The sequence below is a fragment of the Crocodylus porosus genome, unplaced genomic scaffold, assembly GCF_001723895.1.
Source record: "Crocodylus porosus isolate Cpor-Errol unplaced genomic scaffold, CroPor_comp1, whole genome shotgun sequence".
Lineage (NCBI taxonomy): Eukaryota > Metazoa > Chordata > Crocodylia > Crocodylidae > Crocodylus > Crocodylus porosus.
The window spans coordinates 1,660,489-1,686,127 of record NW_017728943.1 but is presented as its reverse complement, the minus strand read 5'-3'; positions in this window follow the sequence as shown (position 1 = coordinate 1,686,127).

Below are 25,639 nucleotides of genomic sequence, written 5' to 3'. Positions count from 1 at the left end.
GATCCTGGTTGTGACATGGTGGTGGGAGCATTGCGGGGTCTTGGTGACTTGGCAGCCTGCTCTTTTAATAAATGTAGGTCAGCAGTCTCTAGGGGTCTCAGTCTGGTACTTATCAAGAGATGAATATAAAAGCAAGATCAATTCACATCCCACGCCCATCACTTTGAGGTAAATGGGGTATAACATTCCCACAACTAACAAAAGCCTGATTTCCATTAATATCAAAGTGTCCAGCTCTGGTTCTCATTATACTCCCTGATTTTCAACCCCATAATTTCTCCTAATGCCTCCCTCTAATCTCCCACCCCTTTTCACTTTTCAATCCCTTTGCTTTAGGGCTTCCCATCTTCCCTTCACTTTTTATAAACTGTCCCTTTACTAAGATCCATCATGCTAAAGCACATGCAGGGGAAAGGCATCGGAGGTCATGGAATGAATCTTTGATTCTTTATAAGGAGCAAGCTAATGGAAGCTCTTGGGACTTCAGACCCACTGTCCATGAAACCTGATCCTTTAAAGGAATAGAACGATGGCAAAATAGAGAGACACAAAAATAGAACAGGATATTTTTTTTCCCTGAGAAACAGGAGTTTAAAAAATTAAAAATAGCATGCTACATTTAGGGAAGGGGAGGGGGGGCATTCTTCATATTAAGGGATATAAATATGTCTGCAGCAGCAGTTTGTGGACTGCATTATCAATATTTTTCTGCCTAAGGTATTGATTGATTCCACATGCCAGAGGCATGGCAAGCTTTTTTCACACTGGTCTAGCTTTTTGGGAACTGATTGATTCAGTTACTGTGTTGATAGATGAGGAATTTTGCTGTTTGAAGGAAAAGAACATCAAATCCGTTGTTGGCTCAATAAGGAGGAAAGAGGCAGGCTGTACAGGGAAAGGAGAAGGAGCCAGGAGTCCTGGGTTCTCTTTCAGGCCCTGTCACTGACTTTGAATAAGTGACAGCTATGTTTTCAAAAGCGGCCTCTGATTTTGGTTGCCTAATGAGTGGTGTCTCAAGGTCTGATTTGCAGATGTGCTAAGCACTGTTGTTTTAACAGAGCCAGCAGTACCCTGGAAAAACACATAGAGCAAGCCTGGCACCTCCCATCAGTGGCCACTTTTGAAAATTTGACTGTTAATTCCTCTTCAGTTCAGTTTGCCCATCTGTGGGCATGTCTACATGTGCATTAATGCACTGTGGTTACTGCACATTAAGTTTAGTATCTGTAATAACAGGTGCTAACTAAATGCACAGTAACTGGCACTACTGCACAGTAGTGCTGATGCATGCCTTTTATGTGATGCTAATATGCAGTAGACTAATTTTACTGCACATCAGTGCAATAGCATGGCTTTGTGCATTAGAATTAGTCTACTGTGCTTTTTGTGTCTTGTATAGATGCGCCCTGTAAAGTGGGGACATAATATCAACTTACCCTACAAGTATTTTTAGGAGGCTTAACTGATGTTTGCAAAGTTCTTAGAGAACCTGGGGTGAAGCATTATTAAGGCCCATGCAGTTACTTTGCTGTACAGCATGAATGTCAGGCCTCCAATCAGTCATGACAATGTTGCTTGCTCTCCTATTTACAGTGTTGTTTTCTTTTATCTTCTCTGTGGTATCTGCAGGCAGGAAGGGGAAGAAATGTCTTCTCGGCACAAAGACTTGCCCTGGTCCCTTCATGGGGAATATTAGGGCTTTGTCTTAGCAGGGAATATCAGTACAAATATGGAGCAATATGGATACAGGAGACCTTCTTAGTATAAAAATGCTGCTCTGGTATAAAATACAGTTTGCCCCATTATGATTCACTCCAGTTTCAAACCACATCAGCTTTAAACTGCCATTACCCAGGTTAGTGGTCAGAGGCCCCAGGAGGGTAAATGGTTTGCTCCAGGCCATCTTCAAGACCCTGGTTGCTTTGGTAGCTAAGCACTCAAGATGGTGAAGTGTTCAGGACATGGCTACACCAAGCTGGACAGGACAGTGGTAAGAAGCAACCCCATGATGTTGAGAAAAATGTTCTGTAGCCACTTCGCTTTGGCACACGTGGAGCAGATGGGAGTGTGGGGAGGCATGTTTCTATAGAGGCATGTCCTACCACGGATGTGATGCAGACATGCTATCAGAGCTCTCTTGGCATCTGGTATTTAGCTCTAACCACTAGACACATTGCCTTCTAAATACCTCACTGATAGCTTGCTCCAGGCAGACAGAAAATGTGTATGACTGTCTTTTCAGCATCTCATTTCTATGCTAGATTCTATATTTGGACGCGCTTTCACGGAAAAGTTAACCAGAGTTATAACTCCAGGGTTACTCATCACTTGGGTCCTGTCAACACACAAAGCCTCTCATCTTGACTTATCTGAGCAAGTACAAGTTGTCAGCTTCTAATACATAGGTCAGATGGCCTTAGGGGCCACTTGTCCTCAAATGCCTTTTCACAGTTCTTCCCATGTGCCCAGAAAAAACAGACAAGTTCTCTCACAACTCACTAGGAAAGAAATCACAGACAGGTCTTGCTTCCTGCAGTGAGAGGGACTATGGGATATGCCTACAGGAGTCCTAGCATCATGTGTGTGCATGCAGCACCTGTGTGGACACAGCAACTCAAGCACAATCTTTCAGGATGGCTCTGCTCACTCAAGCTGGGCTGACTTGAGAGCTATAACTTGGGTGCAGGTAACTTGAGTTTATTCTGCAGTGATAACAAGCCCTTCTATCCACCTGCCCTCTTCCTCTTTAAACTGCATCCCACATGCATGCTCGGAGTGTACCCGGCGTATTCTCTTGTGGGTTCCCTGCACCAGTCCTTATGGACCCACTGCACTTAACACTTCTCAAGAGACCTTTCCTTTTTCTTTTTGCATCTGACGCAGCAGCTCTTCAGTCAATCCCAAATTTAGCTTGGGCTGGGTCAAATCCTGACAGATGCTGAGTCCCGTCTGCCCCCTCTCATTCTCTGCAGCAGCTCTGGGTAAACAAGCTGCTTTTAATACTCTCCTGGGCCTCACCTTCAAGTTCCTTTTATGGGATTTGCACTCTTTTATCAGCCAGATTGTTTTTTTTGCTGTGAACATCCCGCACAGATCCTACAGACTCCCTGCACTGACTGGTTTCCTCATTGCAAAGACCAGATGCAACTGGCACCTGAGGAAATCTCTTTATATGGGATCCTTGAGCTTTGTTACATCTTAACAGCCCTTTGGTACAGAGTAGGGGGTCCAGGTCTTCTTCTTGGTCTTTCCCCTGCAGCTGGTTTCACTTGAGGGTCATTTCCCAACATCTGCTCTGAAGACAATTCCTTCTAGCACCCTCCCACATCCTTACCTCCCTCTAGACTGACGTTTCACTGGGCTGGGGACTGACTTGCCATCTGCTATTAAGAGGGATGGAAGGAAAATAGTTAGTAGCAGTCAATCCCTGCTCTTGCACTTTCCTTCTCAGTGGTTGTCAGGAAATGGCTTAGATTCCAGTTTGGAATGAGATTCCCACTCTTCCTCTCTGAAAAGCATTAAAACTGGCCACCATTCTATGCTGGACAGCTGCATATTCATGCCACTTGTTTCCTGCTGCTCGGACATACGCAGAAATGTTGCATCCCAGCAACCTTCTGACAGCAAGATTCATGAATATGACTGACTCCCCACACATTAGTCATTCCTCCTGCTGGGTCACTGGCCTCACAGACTCTGTGTCTTTAAATCAGGTTTATTTCCCTCTCCAGTCGTCTTCATTGCTTCATCAAAGCATTTCCAACACGGACACCGTGACATTCAAGGCAACCAAGGAGGGAACGTGCTTCAGAGAAGGAACCAGGTCAGGGCACCACATGTATGAAAGAGAGGAAGGGGCTATGGGATGGACACAAGTCCAAAGCCACATCCCAGGCTTTGGGGATTTTTTTTTGGTCCAGCTTATAGAATAGCTGCTTCCCCCTGAGCAGCCTCGTGCTTTTAACCTGCCAGTGTTTTGCAGAAGAGCTGAAAAACTACACCCTCCTCTGTTTTCCTTTCTCTCTGGTGTCCCCTGGATTTTGCTTGCACTGAAGATAGCCGCCAGCTCTCTGCTGGCAGAAATCCTAGCATCACATACACTCTAAGTCAGGGCCCACATGGTGAAATACCCTTTGACAGACTCCGTGGGGGGGTACCTTTCTTTCTTCTTCTGGGGTGGAGTTTTCACAAATGGGTTAGGTCTGCTTCCACTGAAATCCTGGTGTTGATGAGTACAGAATTAAACCAGTGCTGACTATTCCTTTCACTAACCATAATCTCTTTGCAGCAGGTACTATCTTTGTGCTCTGTGTTTGTACAGCACCAAGAACAAAGGGCTCCTTCTCCATGACTGGGATCTCTAGGGGCAACCACATTACAAATAATAAATCATTTTGGAAATCCTTCCCTTAAGGTTCTTCTCTTTCCTTTTTTGCAACCATAGCAAACATATGATGTGTATTACATCCATATTAGTATTCAGGGGATTGTACTAACCTGGGTTCCAGTGCTGGCTCTGACTGATTGTACGACATTGGGTGTCTTCCCATTTCCGTTTCTCTTTGGACTACAAGCAACTTGGGGCAGGGCTATTTCTTTTTGTGTGTATACTGTGCCTGGCCCAATGAGGCAATCATCCCATTTGTTTTTTCTACGTACTACTGTAATACAACCACAGAAGCAAGGTCTTGAAGAATCAGGCCTTTAGAATGCAAATTTCACTGAAACCAAATCTCAGAGAATTTGGATCTGGAATTTTGGCTTTGTCCATTATTAGAGAGAATGGGATCTAGATTGCAATCTTTCAGCCATGGCCCATGGGGCTGAGGGGCTCTTTTAGATGCAACTTTTAGACTTCAAACATGCCTGATGATCCCAAGCATCTGGATCCAGAATTTTAGCTTGGGCCCAACTATAAACATCAACACAAATTTTCTAATGAGATGTTAAAATGACATCCTGGACATAATAGAGATTTTTGGCTGGCTCACACCTTATCTTACCTCTCCCCCTCCCATCTCCTCTGGCCATGGGTCAGGAAGTTTGAAAAGTATCCTGCACTATAGTATATGTAGCACTGTGATCGTTCTCCAAGCAATTATGTTTTGTAATAAAGTTTATCATATTACCTCCTTATAATAAGTTTATAATATTTCTGAAGACAGAACAGAGTCAAAACTGAGGGATTTAATATCCCATCTCATGGCTGAGTGCTTTTCATCAGAAGGCAGTCATTTTCATATTAGCTCATACTCTAAGTATTTAATTATCTCACTAAGTTTGAATTAAAAAAATGGTGCCTTGGAATTTTAGGACTGAATTTCTACCCCCAGGAAACAACTGTTTCTCATCAGTCAGAGAAGAGATGGTCATTTGGAAATGCACTTGTGCGTTCAGCAGGCGAACTCTTTCTCTTGCTGTGTCATTGGCCTTGTCTGGTTGCTGTGCAGCCTTTTGGAGGTCATATAGTTAGTGCAAATGACCCCAAAATGGGAGAAACACTCACATAGACTCCCCTGGAAACTGGGAATAGCTGAGGAAGTTTCCTTCTTTGTAGTCAATTCTGCTATAGTATTATAGGCAACAAGAGACTTCCTACAGAAGTTGGAAACTGTCATGGAGAAAGGCAGGTAATTTCTCAGCCTTTCCCATTCCATGCTGCCCCCCGCCTCTCATGTTACCACCAAAAAGGTTTTCCTTCCCATTCAGCTACAAAGAATTTGGGGGTTCATGAACCCCACATTGTGAACTCTTGGATTATGAGGATCCCATGGCCAAGCCAACTCCTCCGTAAGGGAAGTCCCAAGGAGCATAAAGCTCCCTGTACATGTCCATGTACATGAACTGCTCCATACATCCTAGTGAAAAGGAGGTGGTTCCAGGTGGGTTTTGCATGTCAGGTTCCCCCCTCTATAATGATCATTGGGTTCAATGAAGACAGCCATGAATGAAAAGAACTAAACAAGATTTTTTGTGGAGCAGTAGGCAAGCTTCTGCAGCTCTTTTAGCCTCTCTAGCTAAGTAACTTGATTCCCAATTTCCTCAACTTCCTGAGTTAGGAAGTATTTCAAATAATAACTTCCAGCATTGCTCCCTTTAATGCAGGGGTTAGCAACCTAAGGCTCATGGGCCAGATCCAACCAGCAGAGCCATTGGATCTGGTCTGCAGATGTGAGGTTTTGGTGGCATTCAGCAAAGGGAGGCTTTGACTGTTGGCCTTCTCCCAGTGCTGCTGTGGGGACAAATGCTGACTGTGGGCACTCTACCTATGCCACTGCAGAGACAAGCAGTAGCAGTAGTGGCCAGGTCCTAGCATACATCTGTCTCTGATTTGGGGTGGATTGCTCCAGCCTCCAGCCAGGAAAGGTTGTCTACCTCTGCTGCTCTAATACACAGCCCAGTCACCCATTATTGGCAAATGGGTCACAGAGTCTGGAGTAAGGGTGGGAAAAGGGACCTTTCTTTATCCCAGTGGACAGAAAGGAGAATAACTCTGTAGAAGAAGGTAATCTCTGTGCTGCCTTCTGCATGTTTTCCTTCCCACTCCCTCCCATTCCCCAGAGCCCTGTAAAAAAGCAGCCAATCAAACCTATTAAAAAGAATGTCTGAGATGCCATCCTGGCCCTAATCATTGTGAGCTTTATAATCCAAATTGCAGCTATTAATAAGGTTTCATGCCCACTCAAGCCTTGTGATTAGGGGTAGACACAGGCTGTGGAAAGGATAGATGACTCTAATGCCTGATACACACAAAGGTTTTCTAACACCTTATCTATGCTGCTTATGGGCATGGTGTTATACTAATATAGTCACACCAGTACAACCCTTAGCACAGGTGCCATTATAACAGAATAAAGATGTCTTATACCAGTACAACCTATTATTTTTCCTTTACAGAAATAATCTATGCCCATATGAGAGTTTTTGCTAGTGGTATAAACAGATCCAGCTTACTGGATCACTGGTTGTATCACAGAGTTGTATTACTGATACAGTACACTACTGAACAGACAAGTCTTAAATATAATCACATGTTCTCCCTTTACACAGAAAAAATCTGTGGGGGAAAGAGGGTGAGTAGCAAGTTGTGAGGGGGTCTTGTAATCTTAACATCACATTGAGCTTTTTATCTCCTGTGGTTTTGATTAAAAAACAAAACATTTTGGAGCAGTCAAAAAATACTTGGTCTTTTTTTTTTTAAAAATTGGCTCATTTATGATGTCAGCAAAGCAGGGGAGCATTTCATGTGACCCTTGACGGCTCCGTTTCTCAGATCGTCATGTGGTTTCTTCAGGCCTGTCCTCTCCTGATGGATGATCCCTTCCTGCTGCCTTGGGCAAGGGCTAAAGGTGTTGCCTGGACCTCATCAGCCTGCTCCACCCATGTGCAGGCTGTAGGAAGCATGTCCCCCAGGACTCTGGCTGCCCCTGGCTCTGATAAGCCACTATTATTGCTTTTAATATAGTAGTGTAGCAAGACAGTAACATGTGGAGACCACCACAGAGTGTGGAGCCTCATTATTCCAGGAGCTATACAGATGCAGAGTGAAAAACAGTCCCTGCCCCAAAGAGCTTGCAGTCTGAATAGTCCAGAAAGATGCAGGCAAACAGAAGAGAAGTGCAGTTATGCAAATTTGAGGCACAAAAGAGGAGCTGGTCCAAAACTAAGTGAAATCAATGCTAGTTCCATATATGCTCTGTAAACTCCTATTATCTATCCCAGAGATTGAACTATAGGGAGAGGATTGGCTAATTTGTCCACACATATGTGTTTGGGATTATGTGCACTGCTGAAGACTGAGGGCATGCTTGTGGTCTTATCCCCATGCCTCTGTGTGCAGGCACATTTGTGACTGTATATGTGCACACTCATTCCTTGGTTTGTGTTGATCTGTTCTCATTCAGGGCCAGGCACTTTGTATGATATACATGTGACTATTGTAACAAGTGGGCATCCCGGCGACAGTCTAGTTGTTGGCCTGCCCACCATCTACCTTACCTGCTATGCCTTTGCTGAAACAATTGGAACTTGTTAACTAAGCAGGAGGTTGCCCATTTAATTGCCATGATGCTGCAGACATGTACATGGCTCCGAACCTCCCCTTATACCGTGTCCCATGCCTTGCAGCTAGCATCCATAACTTTACTTCAGTGCCCCCACACTGGGACCCACACCCCCATTCACTTACACTGGGACCCTCGCTACAGTGCCTCACATTGAGACTCTCACTCCCGTGCCCTCACAAGGGGCTTGAAATCCCTGTGCCCCCATGTTGGGACAGGGGTGACTGGTGCCAGCTTAGTCAGGGGGAAGGGGGCACATGTCCCCCCAGCAACTAGTCAGCAAAGAGGGGGTTCCCCCATAGCCAATCTCACTGATGGGGGTGGGGGGTCCCCCTGGGGCCGATTGTGAAGCAGTCCCGGTGCTCCAATGGCATTCCCACTTCCTGGCTGGTGCTTGTAAGTGGGACTGTCTCCTGAGCGGCAAGCACAGCCAGTCGGTGGGGCACTGATGTTCTCAGGGGATGCACATGCACCCCTGCGCACCCCCTACGTCACCACTGTGTCGGGACTCTCAATCCCACTCTCAAACTCATGCCCACACACTGGGGCTGTCTATCCCATGTGCTCCAACACTGGGGCTTCTCAATCCCAAACAATCATCCCACCCCACTTCTGAGCTTCAGGCCTCACTGTGGACCTGGACCCTGTCTCAGGCCCCCTTCTCCCACCTCAGGCCTTCTTCCAAGAGCCTGGATTCTATTCTTTTACTTCAGGGTGTGCTCCCCTAGCCTTTCCCCTGCATGGGGTAACTTTCAAGGCAGCAGGGGCTGAGGCTTTCTGGTACCCCATATTTGCCCTTCACAGGGAGGCACAAGTGTGACATTTTCTGAGGATGGCCCTGCCACCGGCAGCCCCACCACACCATCCAGCCCCAGCAGGGTGCAGTTTTAGGTCATGCCCCAGGACCAGGAACCTGCTCCATCCCCATAGGTATTACCCTGAACCTCCAAGATAATATGCAAGCAGCAGCTGCAGCCTGGTGATATTTCCCCTCTGGCTGGTATCAGCAAACTGCTGGCTCCACTGTTCAGGACCTGCTCTTATCTCCAACAGGTGGGCCCCCTTCCCAATCAGGCAATCTGCTGCTGGTCATGTTCCCTGACTGGGAGTGCAGCCACTTGCAGGCTACTCTGCTGCCTGCCCACACACTTCTGAGTGACAGGCACAAACTGTGCCTTGTCACACTATCCATGTTCTTATGCCTATATGTATGTGCATATATGCCTATCAGGTGTACCTCATGGCTATCTACTATTTATATGTAAGGCTGCATATGTAAGTGCATAAGCTGCCATATATCTGTGATCTTCTATGTGTTCATCTGTCCACCTGTGTTCTCATACCTCTGTGTGTGCATATGTGTATGAGAGAGAGAGCGAGTGCACACCTACAGTATGTGATAGCGGCTGAAATTAGACCTTGGATTTTCCTTTTCACAGGAAATACTACAATTTTGAATTTTTTCCCATGGCAAAGAGGAGCAGCACCAAAAAATGCCAAAATTTCCTGGAAAAAGTGAAATTTACAAATAAAAGTTTGGGGTCATTCCAAACATATTGTTCCATTGTAATTGAAACTTTCCAGTCAAATTTGAACTTTTTAAAGCTTTGAGGAAAATGTATGTAAAAGAATTATTTTTATCTCAAAAAGTCACTTCAAAATGGAACAATCCATTCTGAAGTGTTAAAAAGGATGGTTCCACCTTACTGAATATTTCAATTTCAGATGACATTTCCTCAAAATGAACACATTCTTTAAAGCAATGCAATTTTGATAAAAACAATGTTTCTAATTGTTTCAGTGAAACAATTTCAGTCATAGCTGGAATTTGCAAATGAAACTAAGGGAATTAGGTGCTCAATTTCCCATAAATTCCTTTAACCTTTTGGAAAATCTTAATCAACATACCTAGATTGGCAAGTACGTTGTTCTCTGTAACATCTGCTGCTAGGCTGAAAGGTTAGCACACCTGAATTGCATTTCTGTGGAAAGGGAATGTTAGGACTAAAGGGATGAAGTCAGCTCTTAGGCCCAGTGCCATAAATCTAGGATGACATTGTCAAAATCAATAGAGTTAGAGCAGATTCACCAAGGGCTGCAGCTGGATCTCCAGGCCTTCACTCAGACAAAACTTCCAATTAGGTCAGAGAGAGTAAATACTGAATAAAATGTTCAGGATCTGGCCCTGAGAACAGAACTGAGCCCAAACCCTCCCTCAGCCCATCAGAAGTTCCTGTGAAAAAAGGCCACAGACTGGTCTCAGAGTCCTGGAAGGAGAGACAGCCCTGTGGGGTACCTCCTCCTAGGATGGCCGTCATAGAGGACATTCCGGTTTTCTGCTGCTCTGTCCTCTATTGATACAAAGCTGGATGCCTTTATGTCCTCTATTTTTCTATTTTTCTCTTCAAGAGAAAAATAGAGGACAGAAAGATGTCTGGCTTCGTATCAATAGAGGACAGAGGACAACCGAGCTGTCCTCCATGATGGCCACCCTACCTCCTCCCCACCTCCAACTTTGCTTAAGTAGTCTAGAGCAAAAAAAAGGTTACTGGCATTTCTCCTTTCCCTCTCAGTGCTCAGTGGTGTTAAAAGGTAGCTGGAACCTTGCCCTGGCCTTTCTTTTCCCACTCATGAGGCCTTCCCTTCAGGCTGAGCATTTGGCTGGACCACACAGGCTTTTGTGCCACCGCTACACAGGAAAGGGGATGAAAAGAAGAGGATGCTGTAGACAGGGCACCATAGAAAGTGGTTGCCATGGGGACAGTATCGCTGAGTGGCAGCTTGGTCTTGTTTGCTCCTACACTTTGCATCCCTTTTTATTCATCCCACTCAGCCTCTTTTAGGGAAACAAATCCATCAGTGTTGCCAGGGTGAAGGCCCAACACTGCTGCAGCCAGCTCTTACCCAATACCTGTGGTAGGGCTTTCCTGGCTGGTGTTATGCTGATATAATGTGAAGAAGGCAAAGGGCCTCAGTGTCCCAATAGAAAAATCATTGCCATGATTAAAGCTCAGCGCCTGCCAAGCTGAGGCAGGGAGGAGTGGATTTGACAAGTGGGGAGAGTGTAAACAAGAGAAGCAAGTGAAGGGGAGGGAAGGGAAATGCAGGCAGACAGCTTGAAAAAGCAAAGTACCTCTGATGAAAGAAAGGGAAGGGCCAGAAGGGAGGGGAAGGAGAAAAGGAAATGCAGACAGACAGCAAGAATGAGCTGATTAAAGGGGAGAACTTGGCACCAACCCTGCATCTGACTAAGAATTGATGTGGGTGATGAATAAACCACTTCTGAGGAAAGGGACAAAGATAATATTCTTACACTACCTCCTATATGTGGGGATTCACGAACATGGTCAAATAAACTCTTCACATGGCTCCAGGTATACTCAGAACCAGTTGGGAGTATATGGTTGACCCCATGTGCACAAAACCACACAACAACATGCATGCAGTCAAACCTGCCAACCTAGATGTATTCCCAAGCTGATGATTAACTGTCCACCCATGTGTGTTTGAACTTTCATGTTGCTGCCATGCAAACAGGACTAGTACCGCCAGACCTGGCTTTCTTCATTCTCTTTAATCTTTGGGTTGCTCTTTAAGAATGAGACTCATTTGGGGATCCACCGCATTTTTCCAGACCTTAAATAGTAAGCCTTGGCTCTCAAAATGTTTCATGCTGTAATCGGCCATGGATTGTGCCGCCTGATCTACAACCTGTATCTTGAGAACCACGAGCTGATAAAATTCCTAGTGTATCCTGCAGGTGTAACTATTATATTGTCATTTCCTCTGTACACTGGAAAGTAATTTGGTGGTCACATGTGGAGCAATGCTGAGAAGACTGCAGACCTGTCTTCAAATACAAGAGATATTCTGGGGATACTGTTAAAAACGGCATCTCTTTCTCCCTCCATGCTAAATTCATGATGCAAAATCCCTCTGGGTTTATTCAGAGCACTAGCAGCCTAAAATTATCTTGCTCACAACAGTGCTTTCTCAGAGTTATCAGGATATTATTCCTGCATTAGTTTTCCAGAAAACCCATAAGATCCTCATTCCACTCATTAAAAGAGCTGGAGGCTGGAGCGTCAGAGACATGATCGGTCCTGCTTGGAGCCTGGTTAGATGCATTAACTTGCATCAGTGTGGTTCTGGTAAATGCATTTCCATCCATCTCCCTGCAGCAGAGAAGACACTCTGATTAACACTCAGGAATGAAGTGTTCATCAAGGTCAAGAAAACAAGAGCTTTAATGGGGAGACAGGTTCCTGTGCTCCTTTTAGTTTCATTAATATTCTTGTGGAGAGAAATACATTTTCAGGGAGAAACAGTCGTTCTTTTAAGGAAGGCCATGAAACTTCAGCTGGTGGCATCATTAGGTTATGGGCATACAAGCAAATGCATCTGTTCTTCAACGTGCATCTTTTTCCCAGATACGACCAACATGTATGAGAATGATGCCACGCAGAATCTTAAATGGTCTTGGACCAGAATCTTTGTCCTGGATCCATTTAAAGAAAGTTCTTAAGCATGTTCTTTATTTTCAGTGTGTGGCGTCCTATGAAGGAGCAGTCACATAGATCATGGCAGCCTTGAAAACTACAGAGCTGCATGGTTGTAAATCAGAGTTAACTACCACAAAGTATCTTGTGGGAGAAAATTAGTTTGAAAGGAAAGGCACGCTTGTTCATTGCACAGAATCTTTTCTACTTTCCCTGCTTGCTCAGAAAGCTCTTCCAAGCATTGACTTTCCAACACCAGTTCTCAGGGTCTGAAGGCATGAAGGCATATGCATAACCCACTGGCAAGTGAGAACGTGTTAAAAATCCTCCTCTGTGTCCCATCCACACAGGATAGGTGTTATTGTGGCCACAACCACAGAGGTTCAGCTCTTGAGTGCCTGCTAAATGTAGCAGTTCGTGCTCTTAGCTTAGGTTAGAGTTCTCAGGTTCAATGCCATGTGTTGGCCAGCAGGTGATTGCCACAACAGCACTGGGGGAAAGAAATGGAGGTCAGGTAATTCCCAGACTTCTCGCTGCTTTGTGTTTAGCAGATGCTTCCTATCAGCAGGCTTCTGGCATCTCTTGAGTCTTTTCCCAGCAATTGCAACTGCATCATAACAGAACTAATTTCCCAGTCTGCCAAGATGATGTAAACTAATTGCTGCCTTCATTCCTTATGCAAATCAGTCATTCACTGCCCCTCAGAACAAAAGCAAAAGCACCTGTATGAAAAGAGCTAATGACAAGGCTTGTCATCCGGAAAGACATGAAACGTGAGCACCAGACACTGGGAGGTGGGGGGAGGAGGCAGGATACGGGGGACTGCCCATAGGTCACTACTTCATTGGAAGTGGAAGCCACTGTGGCTTACAGAGTACCCTGTGGTGACCTGACTCAGAGTGCTTATTTTTTGTAGATGACTTTACCTTACAGTATAAGCTCTTTGGGGCAGGGGCCTCTTTTGTAACCTGTTTTTTGTCTGGCACCTGGCACAATAGCCCTTAGGCTTTTAAGTGATGCTATAATTAATATCACAGAAAACAGCATTCATTATTCCGTGCTTTACATACTGGAAAACTAAGGCACAGAGCAGAAGTGTGACCAACCCAAGATCCAACAGCACATTGGTGACACAGCAAGGATAGAACTCACTTCTCCTACCCCCGTGTTGCAGTGCCACGCTACCACCCTTTGTAACAAATGACTCAGCTGGGGTTTGAGAAACTAGAGACCTCTCAGCAGCTGTTAATCACAATGGAGTTTACTTCAGAGCTAGGGAAAGAGGTCTGAACAGCTCTGGAGATCAAAGAGATGGAAGGGACCTCAAGGGCTACATCGTCCAACACACAACAAATACAGGATCACTATTCCTGTGTCAGTGCATACAAATGCCTATCCAGCTTCTTCCTGACAACCTGTATAGCCACAGGATAGGTAAAGCAAGGACATATTTCTCTACCCCACGCTGTCCCTCTATTATTGCACCTGCACATGTGTCTCTTTGGCTCATTGTTTCTGGTTCCTCTGTCATCTAGCAGTCCAGTAGCAGCAATCATGGCAGAGACTCTGGATGCTGGCCTACCAAAAACTGGACTGTGAGCCAAAATTGAAAATATCCATGGTGTTAAACACAAGGTTTTCTTCCAAGCCCAGGTCAGCAATTGAAACTCTCCCACAGCCCCATCCCTCCTCCCTTAAACTGAGTTGTGAGATCTCTTTAATAAACTTTCTATAAGTGTGTTATGTAAACTTGGTAGCTCTGCAGCACTTCCCTATTAGCTGCATATTCAATTTGGGATTAATGTATCAATGGAAAAGAGAAGAGCAAAGTGGAGAGGGAATGAAGCCTAGGAAATTATATACCAATAAGCTGTTTTTCAGCTCTGGTAAATTGGTTGAGAGCTTCATAAAGGTCAGATTAATGAAGAGCAATTAGATAAAAAGAATCTGATTGGGATGAACCAGCAATGTTTCTGCAGGGTAAATCATGCCTTTTAAACCTGCTGGAATTCTCTAAGTAGGCAAACAAGCTAGAGGACAAAGAAGAAATCGGTGAATGGGATTTATCCAGGCCTTCAGAAAGTTTTTAGCAAGGTTGATCATGTGACACAGAAATATAGCTACCATGGTGAGTAGTATTTCAAGTCAACACTATAGAATCAGGGTTCCTAAACACTTTCCTGTTCCTATTCCTGTTCCTAAACCATTGTCTTTGGATCAAGTAAAAAGTTATAAGAGAAATAAGTTCCTATCATGTTGCCACAGTTATCATTTTATGATGCTCTTCTTACACCATGGCTGTCAGTTAACAAGGCGGTACTATGGTGGTGAAAACACTGAAAGAACCTGGAACAATACAATCTCTCCATGCATGTAGGACTATGCTTCAGCTTGGGATGTTAGTAGTCACACAGCTCAAGGGCAGAGTGCAAATGGTTTGCTCCTATCTGCACCTTGTCTGTATTGTAGCTAGGTGCACACATTCAATGAGCAGTGATTCTCAATCAGGGTGCCCTAGCACCCTGGGTGCTTTGAGATCCTTTCAGAGGTTCCACATAGAACCAGACAGTGTTCCACACTGTTATCACTGTTAAGTGTGCAAACATCCTTCACAGATTAAAAACAGAGATTTCAAACAGGAATCCATAGTGTTAAAACATTCTGCCCTGTTGTGGTCGTTCTGAGGTCTTTGCAAGAAAAGAATTGCTTTATTATTTTTCTGTAGTCAAAAAACAAGTGAAAACTAAAAGCTGATATTTTCTGAGAGGTGCTCAAATGTATTGAGGGCTGCCTTGAGTCTAAAAAGGTTGAGAACCACTGTTATAGAAAAATGCAGGGCAACAAGGGACTTTCTGAAGCATCAATTCTAGTCTCCTGTTGTCACAGACACCATGTTATATGGTCCTTTCATAAACTGACTGAGCTCTATCTTATAAAATTAACTGAGTTTGGCTCCTACTATATCTTTTGGGCGGTTATTCCACAACCACATTGCACTGAGGTTCTTTAAATTGCCACTCTAAGTGTAGTCCTGGCCAGTTCATACCCATTTGTTCTTGTGCTAGCTTTGTCCTTTAGCCTAAGTAGCTCTTTTATCTCTCTGGCATTTATCTCCCCGTGTATTTATGGACAACACCCTCACCCTTCATTTCACTAAACTGAACAATCACATCTCTTTTGGCCTCCTCTTATAGGATAAACTATCCTTTCATGGTTTATGATGGGATCAGAATACAGAGGAGGAAAAAGTGACAAGAGGGGAATGCCTCAGATATCAGTACTGGGGTTTGCCCTCTTGTCCTTTCTGTGAGAAAGGAAGGGATATGTTTTTGAAGAACACCAAACTGCCACTGGGCATGATTCAGGCAGTGTGGGTGCATAGCTAAACAAGTTAGAGGGAATGTAACTGCTAAGTATTTCAGTGGGGAGGACTCATTCATGTTTCCTGTGCAGGCTGCAGAGTTAAAAGAAAATGCATCTCTGGGGGAGTATCTGGGTGACACTTAGAAGTTCATTTGTTGAGTTGATGTGCAGTGGCTGAGAGGCAAATAAGGACAGGATACAGTCAAATAGGATATAGCATGGAAAATATTATAATGGCCTGGATGGATTCAGCTCCAGAAACCTGTGTTATATTCTGCTCACCTCAAAATGGTTCCACTATTCCATTCTTAAAAGACTTACTTCACATTGCTCTGGAAACCTTAAAATAGCTGCTGTATTCTATCCTGACCACTCATTAGAGGGAATTTTTGAACTTGAAAAAATCCAGGAAGAGACAACTAGAAGGATAGGCTGGCTCGAGAGGCCAGATGAGAAAGAGAGTCTTAATGATTAGCAGTGCTCAGAGCATCTGAGAGCTCAATAAAAATTCTTCATTAGCCATGCATTGAATTTTGGGATACCTCAGGGGTCCTCACTGAGCAGTGTGATATGTGTTGTGACGCCTTTATGGAGGGTTCCCTCTTCCCTTTATGTTGGTGCTGAAGGCTTTAGAGTCTTTTATGAAGCGCAAGCATGCCAGCATGCCAGCATGAGCGGCTTCAAGGCCTCAATAAGGAGTTACCCAGTCGCACTCTCCTTCCTAGAGGGAGTTTAAAGCAGCAGAAGCAAGAAAGACAGGATATGAGGCTGCATCTTCAAACTCCACTGGGACCCACAAGATGCACTGAAAGCAAACAAACCATTATCCAAAGTGACTGTCGCCAAAAACCTCCCCCAGTGCTCATTCATGCATGCATAAACATTAGGGTGCAAATGAGCACCAGTGTGCATTCAGTTGCACACACAAGGCACACACATGCAATGTGTGCCCAGGTAAATATAGAGCTTACCCAGTTCAGCCACACACAAACTGCTACACCAGGGGCCATATTTGTTTGTCCAGGAAACACATGGACATAGTAGCCTCCCAATGCAAATATACAACATAGTAATGAATATTCCACTGTACATACAGTATACAGGAACAGACAAACATGTATGGTTTGGAGCTGTGCCAGATTTATAAAACAAAGGCAAATGTAATGTGCTTGGTTTAGGGTTTCAGGGACTCATGGCTGAAATTGGCTAAGGTCTGGGGATATCACAAAAGGAGTTCAAACAGAGGATCCCTACCCCAAAACCAGCAATTTTGATTTTGAGGGTTTCATTACAAAGATGAAAAAAGAGCACAATGTTTGCAAAGAATCTGATTAAACACAGCAAGATTCAAAGACAGATCAGACGCTTATATGGATAAGACTATCCATAATTAATGCAGATAGAAAGAGGATTGGAAGGAAGGTGAAACCTCATGTTTCAGAGGCTAAGCCCATCTTTAACTATAAGGGGCTAGGATGATACTTTCTGTAAAAAGGGACAGTTACCTTATATTTTCCTTCTTGCATCTTTCTCAAAATCCTCTGCTGCTGTCTACTTTGAGAGAGAGGATGCTAGACTGATGGGACCAGTTTGACAATGCCCACATTGCTATATTCCTAATTTGTCTTTTCATACTTCATTTTGTGGGAATTTTAGTTCCATATGACTCCAGTTCATGACAAAATTGAGCTAGTAAAGAAATACAAAAACCAGTGCCAAACTTAGTCTTGCCAAAATTTGCCTAAACTTTGGTGGGCCAAATCTGATGGATGCTACACAACAAAAATGGATCAAAATCTGATATTTATACTTATAATGCAAAATGCCCAGCAACTTCAGAAAGGCTGAATAGGAATTTCAATGCACACACACTAGACAGCACAAATATGGCAAATGTACACTAAAGGTGGCAAACATGCCCAGAGGGTTTGGTTTTGGGAGTTAAGGAGTCATGCACACACATGTACCAGTGAGTCTGCACAGGCACCATCTATGGACATACAAATCAAAGGCAAGAATGAAATAGTCTGCCCTTGGAGCCAAAGTTTTGCTTTGACACCATTTCCTCCTAATCCATTAAGAAGATCTGTTAGGATCAATTAAGTCTGGATCTATTAGGTTAGGATCTGTTAAGCACACGTGCCAGGAGAAGATTGTGGAACATCTCACTTCTACTGGGTAAATGCCCCTTGATACTAAAAGACACAATAAACATCAGGATTTTTCTTGGGATGCAAATACTTCAGCACTAGTCTGTTTATTTAATGAGAAAAGTTTCATATAGTTCTGGATGCAAATTGCACTCTTTCCTGCCTAGGCAGGGGGTCGGACTGAATGATCTGTTGAGATCCCTTCCAACCCTAGCATCTGTGAATCTCTAAGTCTGGATCTATTGAGTTAGCTGAGCATCTTCAGCTCCCATTGCCCCCACAGGGGAGTGAGGGTGTACATTACCTTACAGCAGTAGGCCACTGGGGCCTGCTACACTTCATAAGCTAAGTTCTAAACATCACTTACAGTGGGCCATAATTCAGCAATGCAATTTGGAACACACCTAAGTTAAACTGACCAATTTGGTGTGACAAAAAATTCATGGGACTGGGCTCATCACGGAAAACTATAAGCCTCCCTTAAGAAGGGAGGCCACTGAGGACACATCAACTAAATATGTGGGACAACAGGGGCGACCCATAGCAAGTGCACGCAGGTGCACATGCACTCCCTGCGCGTGGTGGTGCACCACCTGCAAAAAGGCACTGCCGACACTGTCAGTAGCACTTGCAGGTGGTTGCTGCTCATCACTCCACTGTTGGCAGTGCCAGGAGCATCTACAGGCAATCGCCCCTGGCTACTGCCAGCAGTGCCTCTAGGTGGTTGCTGACCCATGGTCAGCACTCACCACGTCCCCCCTCCTCCCATTGCCAACTGTGCCAATGGTGTCTGCGGGAACTCCCCTCTCACTGCTGCCAGGGTCTCACTGCCGTGCTCCTGCCACCGCCGGGGGCACATGCCATTCATGTGGACAGCAAAAAAGAAAACAGGAACAGGAGTGAGGTCATAAGTTAATAACAAGGGTTTCAGATGTGGACACCAAACAGAGCACACTGGCCAGCACCCACTGCCCCCTGAAGGAGTCCAGGGAGCCTGTGGATACCAACCAGTGAAACTGTCCAGAGATGTGAGCAAAGGAGTGCCTGGAAAGCAGCCCCACACTCACCAGAGCCAGGAGCAGGCTGACCGGGACTCGGTGGGCCCTGGGCAGGAAGTGCATAACAAAAAAGTTGCAGGGAGAAGCGCAGCCACAACCTCAGCAGGAGTTTCTGGACAATGTGGAAGAGGGGCTGCAACCTGGCACATCTGAGGTAGGCATGTGCCCGGTTCTACCTCTATGGGCAAAAGGGGCAGGTGTCAGAGGTGTCCATGAACTGGAAGTGAAATATCTCCCTACCCCAGGAAAGACAGGAAGTAGAATATAGTCACTGAAACTGATGGTCTGAAGGGAAACACTGATAGTAAAGTGAGAAAATACATTTTTTAAACCCCTAAAACAAATATTTTTGACCCAAACAAAAGTACTGTTTTGGTTGAAAGCTAAACATAAAAGAATGCATTAATGAAACCACTGCAGCCCCTTTAATGATTTCATTATTCTCCAGAATATAGTGATTGTGTTCTAAACATTTTTTACCCAATGACTACATACAAAGGACAAGGCCTCCTTCATTTCCATTTTAGACTACTTAACCAGGGCCTGAATTTCCAAACTGCTCAGCATCCACATCCAACCTAGGACATCCAAGACAAAGCACTAAGCACTTCAGAAAATCTGGCCCCAGTGGAAACTGCTGGGTGCTGTGGACTTTTGTAAACCGGGTTCACATCTAAGTGCCTGGAGGGGAGCAAAGTTTTGAAAATCTAGCTCCAATCATGGGAGCCAAGCCCTTGGAAATCTATCCCTGAGTAGCTAGGACAATCCGGCCCTATGGCTTCCAGCTGCTTTCACCACTCTGGAGTTACCCTTTGCTAACACCTTCATTCTTCACTTCCAGTTTCCAATAGAGCCACAATGAGCAGCAGCTGGGAAACTTGTTTTTCCAATGCCCGCTCCCCAACCAAGCTGAAACTCGAGCTGTGGCTACTGTCAGTGACTGATTGATTCCGGGTCGAATGTTCCTTTTGAAAGTCTTCTGGTTTTAAAAGCATTAAGGCTCTCTGGCTAATAAACCCAGGGATTTACTGAAGCGGCTTGAGGTCCCATTTTCTCTGGAACCCATTTCCATGGTATGAATCACCAAGTGGAATGAACTCAATTAGTTCAGACAGACGGCAGGAGATAAATCAGGGTCCCATTAGGAAACCCTGAGGTTAATTTATGGCCTTGAGCATCGTTGGCTGTCTCCCTTCTCTCCCACACGTGGAATTCACTTCAGAAACAGGGCAGGAATCAGGGCGGTGTCTCCATTATCTTTCTTTCCTAAGACAAGACGCATCATAAGTCTGTCTGCCAGATCACACAGCCCTTGCCTATAACAAGTGGATTGGATCTGCCAGCAGGGAGGAGCAGGATTTTGCACAGACAGATAAGGGAGTAATAAGCATGGAAAAACATAAGAGAAGACTGGATTTACTTTGTATTTACAGATTAGCAATAGATGCGAAAAACTACCAGTATTCCAAGAAAGCCAGACCCCCGCCTCCCCTCTTGTACAGGACATTTCCCTCACAGCACCTAAATCCAGAATTCACTGACATAACTGCTCTTCAAAGCCAAGCAAACAAGAACATCTGCCACAGGGCCCAAAGACACTCTTGTCACAGATGCTCCATTTTTATAGTAGTAATACTAAGCCATAACACCCTTGGCATACCTCAGTCTGTTGATAGTGTCCTACTGGTAGCAAAGAAGCACTATCAGTACTTGCATACTGCTCTCTGGACTCCTTAGCCTTCAGTTTGAAAAGAAAGAAGACAAGCCTATCAGGGATGGATCCTGTAAATCTTGTATGCCTGAAACTCCCACTGCACCCACAAGAGCTTGGGGTATGTGGTGTTAAGTCACCATACAAAAAACCAACAGGATAAGCATTACTTAAATCCTAAAACCAGAATTGTCCACAGTTGGGCCTAGGTGCCTAGAACAGTGATTCTCAACCAGGTTGCCTTGAGATCTTTTCAGGGGGGATACACAGTATTCACAGAATCATAGATGTAGGGTCAGAAGAGACCTAAGTAGATCATCAAGTCTGATCCCCTGCCCTGGGCAGGAAAGAATACTGGGCTCATATGACATATGACAATTACTCTAATACTAGGTAATTTTCAAGCCTCCTCTTAAAGACCCCCACGGAAGGAGCCAGCACCACTTCCCTTGGAAGTTGGTTCCAGATCCTAGCCGCCCTGACTGTGAAATAGTGTATTTTAATGTCTAGCCTGAACCTACTTTCAAACAACTTATGGCCATTATTCCTAGTTACTCCTGGTAGTGCTCGGGGAACAGGGTCTCTCCCATTCCCCACTGGTCCCCCTTGGTAAGTTTGTAAATGGCCACCAGGTTCCCTCTCAGCCTTCTCCTGTGAAGGCTGAACAGGTTCAGGTCCCGTAGCCTCTCCTCATAGGGTCTGCTCTGCTGTCCCTGTCTCACGCGAGTGGCCCTCCTCTGGACCCTCTCGATGCTATCCACATCCCTCCTGAAGTGCGGTGCCCAGAACTGGATGCGGTACTCCAACTGCAGCCTGACCAAAGTCATATAGAGGGGGAGGATCACCTCCTTGACCCTGCTTGTGATGCATCTGTGGATGCATGACAAGTTGTGGTTGGCCTTACTGACCGTGTCCTCACATTGGTGGCCCATGTTCATTTTGGAATCGATAATGACCAGGAGATAATTGTGGGGATAACCGTACAGGAACCCGAGGCCTGCCTGGATGCACCAGCTCCGTAGCCACCGGTTAACCTCGCCGATGCAGGCCTTGTGTCGCCGTCCACATCTACTTACCAGGAGAATAGAGGAGAATACCACCTGTGCCCCTGTCTCCTTGAGCTTGGCCCTCAAGGCCTCAAAGCCCTTCATGATGCAGTCTGGGTTGCCTCTGGCTGTGTCATTTGTTCTCACGTGGATAAGGACCATGGGGTACTGGTCCAAGGGTCGAATGTAGGCTGGGATCCTCTCTGTGATATCTTGAATCTGAGCCCCGGCCATGTAGCAGACCTTGCGTGCCATGGGGACCCTCCATTCCCCTTAGGATGGAATCTCCGATGACAAGGCCTTGGTGTTTCTTCCTCCTAGTGCTCCCTCTCTGCACCATCTGGGTCATGCGTGGAGTGGCACCGTCCCCGCTGGAGGCATCCCCTTCATCCTTCTCCTCCAGGGCTGCCAGGGCCTTGTATCTCTTCCTGAGTTGTACCTGGGGAGCCTCCACCACGCTAGCCCAAGCAGCCCTGGTTCTGGTGGGTACTGTCCGCCACACCTCTGTTGTGTACCTCTCCTGGGGGGTCTGTACACTGGCCATCTGGTCCTGCAGTGAATGGAAATAGGTGTCAATCTCGTCTTCTGCAGCCCTGATCCCCCGCAGCCTCCTCACCTCAGCCTGGAGCTCCCTCACCTGTTCCTCCAGGGCCCTAAGCTGGGCAGAGGAGGGACAGGCAAGGGAACCACCAGACCCCTCCCCTACCACCAGCTGCTGGGTCCCCTCCAGCCCACCACCACAGACAGGGGGGCAAGGGGACACTGACTCCGCCATGGCCTCCGTCTGGGTGGAGGCCGCAGAGGAGCCCAGGGCAGGTGGCACCACCTAGCAGCTGCGCTCCACGTCTGTACCATGTCTACGGAGCTGAGTATTAGCATGGTTAGATGTGCAAACACCTACACATGACTTATAAGATAAAACCAGAGATTTCAAATAAGAATCCATAGTGTGACAAAGATTCTGATCTATTGTGGGCTTTTGGGATTCTTTGCAAAAGAAGAATTGCTCTACTACGGGGCAGACAGAGGCGGAGGGCTGCTTACTGAGTTTTGGCAAGCCATTGAGGGCTACCTGACAGGTAGCCAGGGGCAGATAAATATTATTTTTTAAAATTTTTTAGGGGCTGAGTGAGCCAGATAGAATGGCCTGGCAGGCCACATCTGGCCCACAAGCTGCATTTTGCCCATCCCTGCCCTACTAGTTTTCCATAGTCAAAAAGCAAGTGAAAGCTAAGAACAGCATTTTTGAGGGGTGCCTGGAATTTGAAAAGTTTGAGAACCACTAGCCCAGGAAAATTCAGCCTTTATTTAGGTGCCTAAATGGGACCTAAGCTCTTTTAAAATTCCAAGCACATCTGTGGGTGCTGTCCAATTGCAAATTTGCCCCTAAGCCCTCCTGAAAATTTAGCCTAACAAAAAAGAGCTTGCTAGAAAACAGAATTTCCATCTGCAAAGGAAATCATTGTTGACCTTTGTTTTCACCATGAATCACAAAATCATGGAAAGGTAGAGCCAGAAGGGACTTCCAGAGGTCATCTAGTCCAACACCCTACTTCAACCATCCCATACAAGTCCTTTTCTAACCTATTCCTAAAACTACCCAGTCAACCCTGTCAGACAACTACAAGGCATATTGCCCAAAGACACCTGATAAAAAATTGAAATACTGGCTTGTTTTTTACCAAATGAAAGGTTTAAAAAGTTTCTATTGGGAAATGTTGAAATGAAGGAGTTTGAAATTTTTAATTAAAACAAAGCAGATATTTATTTTTACTAAAATAAAATGTATTTAAGGCAAAAGGTTTAATTTTGAATTCATGTTTCAACATATAATACAGTACAAATGACATTTGATATTAAAATATTAAGTTGAAACCCAGAAGTTTTGGTCTTCAGGAAACTGAGAAGTTTTATCCAAACTGATGTTTTCCTTCAGAAGAAAACCGCAATTTTTTTGTCAGAAAATTTTCGAGCCATTTGCACAAGGCTTAACTCTGACATTTGTGGTCTATATTTAATAGATCTTCAATGACTTGGTGGTATTGTCAGCAATTACTCAATGTGTGCTGCAGCCCCCCTTTTGTGGCTGTTCCTCAAATGGTATGTGTTATACCTACAGCTAGACAGCCAAGATGTTTTAACTCAAGTTGTAGGAGTTCCAGTTCTGGAGGGCTATGATTCAGTGCTTGCTTCACTGGCCAAGATGGAAACTCCCTTTCTGCACAGGAGTGAATTATAACCTAAGAGAAGAAACCCCAAAATGTTAATAGACTTTCTTCAGAGAAGCCACCTCATAGCAATAAACAACTTCGTATCTGTTTGGTTTGTTTGCCATTTGTAAAATATATAAATAAATGGTGCTTTTAAAGCAGTAGCACTTCAAAGAATCCAATTACAGGGACATTAGTTGGTTCCCCTCCTTGGTACTGACTCAGGAATAACCTCATATTGCAAGTTTGAAACTTGTCAGGAAACTGACCCTAAGGCAATCTGGGGGATGAAGTCCCTTATGTGAAGCAAAGAACGAAATGTTCTTCATGCTGAAGCTGTCAAGACAGTTTCTGAGCTGCAGTTCTCTTGAGATAAACCCATATCATCAGAACTTCAGCATTTCCTTTGCTATCTATAATCAAGTAATTGATACAACTGTTTCTCAGTACCATACCCTTATATCTCAGTGGACTACACTGCCTGCAAAGGTGGGTGGCCAGTTTGTGTCTGGCTCAATGCAGAACATTAAAGATCAGACAAACACCCGATTCACCTTTTAAGACATGTTCTGTTTTGTTCCTTTGCCCTTTTGCACCTGCCTAGCGGATCTTGCAAGGAAAGGAATGCAGATGAGTGCACAGGAGCACAGGTGTGTGTGGGTGATCATTGTAACAGGTGCGTTGGTGCATGGATGTGAGATTTTTAGTGTAGCAGGGCACCAAGGTGCCTGCTACTTGGAGAGCCAGGATAACCACCCAGGGCAACCAAAGAGCACTAAGGACTCACACCTGCCTGGTCAGCTGACCGGAAGGGGCAGGGCCTGGTTCCTATATAACTCCCGGGCTGAGGCCAGGCAGGCAGTTCCCTGCTGCCAGCCAAAGGGGTAGGAACTCTGCCAGAGCAAGAAAGGTGAAGAGGCCAAAATGCATGAGCAGTTGGTACGGATAAAGGATGGAGTGGTGTTGTAACCGATTGGCAGAAGTTTCTGTTATAGCCTAGGGGCTTGAGTTTACTGCTGCTGTCCTCATTGCTGTTGCTCTACCCGGTTGGCTTGTTGGTTCCTTCGCTGTCACTATCCACTTCCCCTCGAGGGGGATCTTTGAAAAGCCTGTGCCAACTGTCCCTCTGCCAGGTGGTGTTGACCACCTCCTCTCATACAGGTTTTCTGCTCACTCAGTACCATTTTAATGCAGTCTGCTACCTCAATTTCTGTGTGCCTGTACATCAGGAGGTTCCTGGACTTCCAGAGGGCGCTCCTGATGCAAGACATAAAATGATCAAAACAGGCTGTCAGTGTCCTCTGGTGTCTAGTCCGGTGCCCACACAGCACCGCCTCTCTCATCATCAGCCTGACCCCTGGTACCTCTTGTGGAGGCAGTTTACTTTTTTCCACACTCCCTTGTGCATGAGGAGAGCCATAGGAGGTGGTTGATGGTCTCTGTTGTGCCTTGGCATATTTCCCTGGGGCAGCTGAGTTGACCTCTCTGCCCCGTCTGTGTCTCCGGGCCCTCACTGAGCGTATGCGATGGGCTATTAGC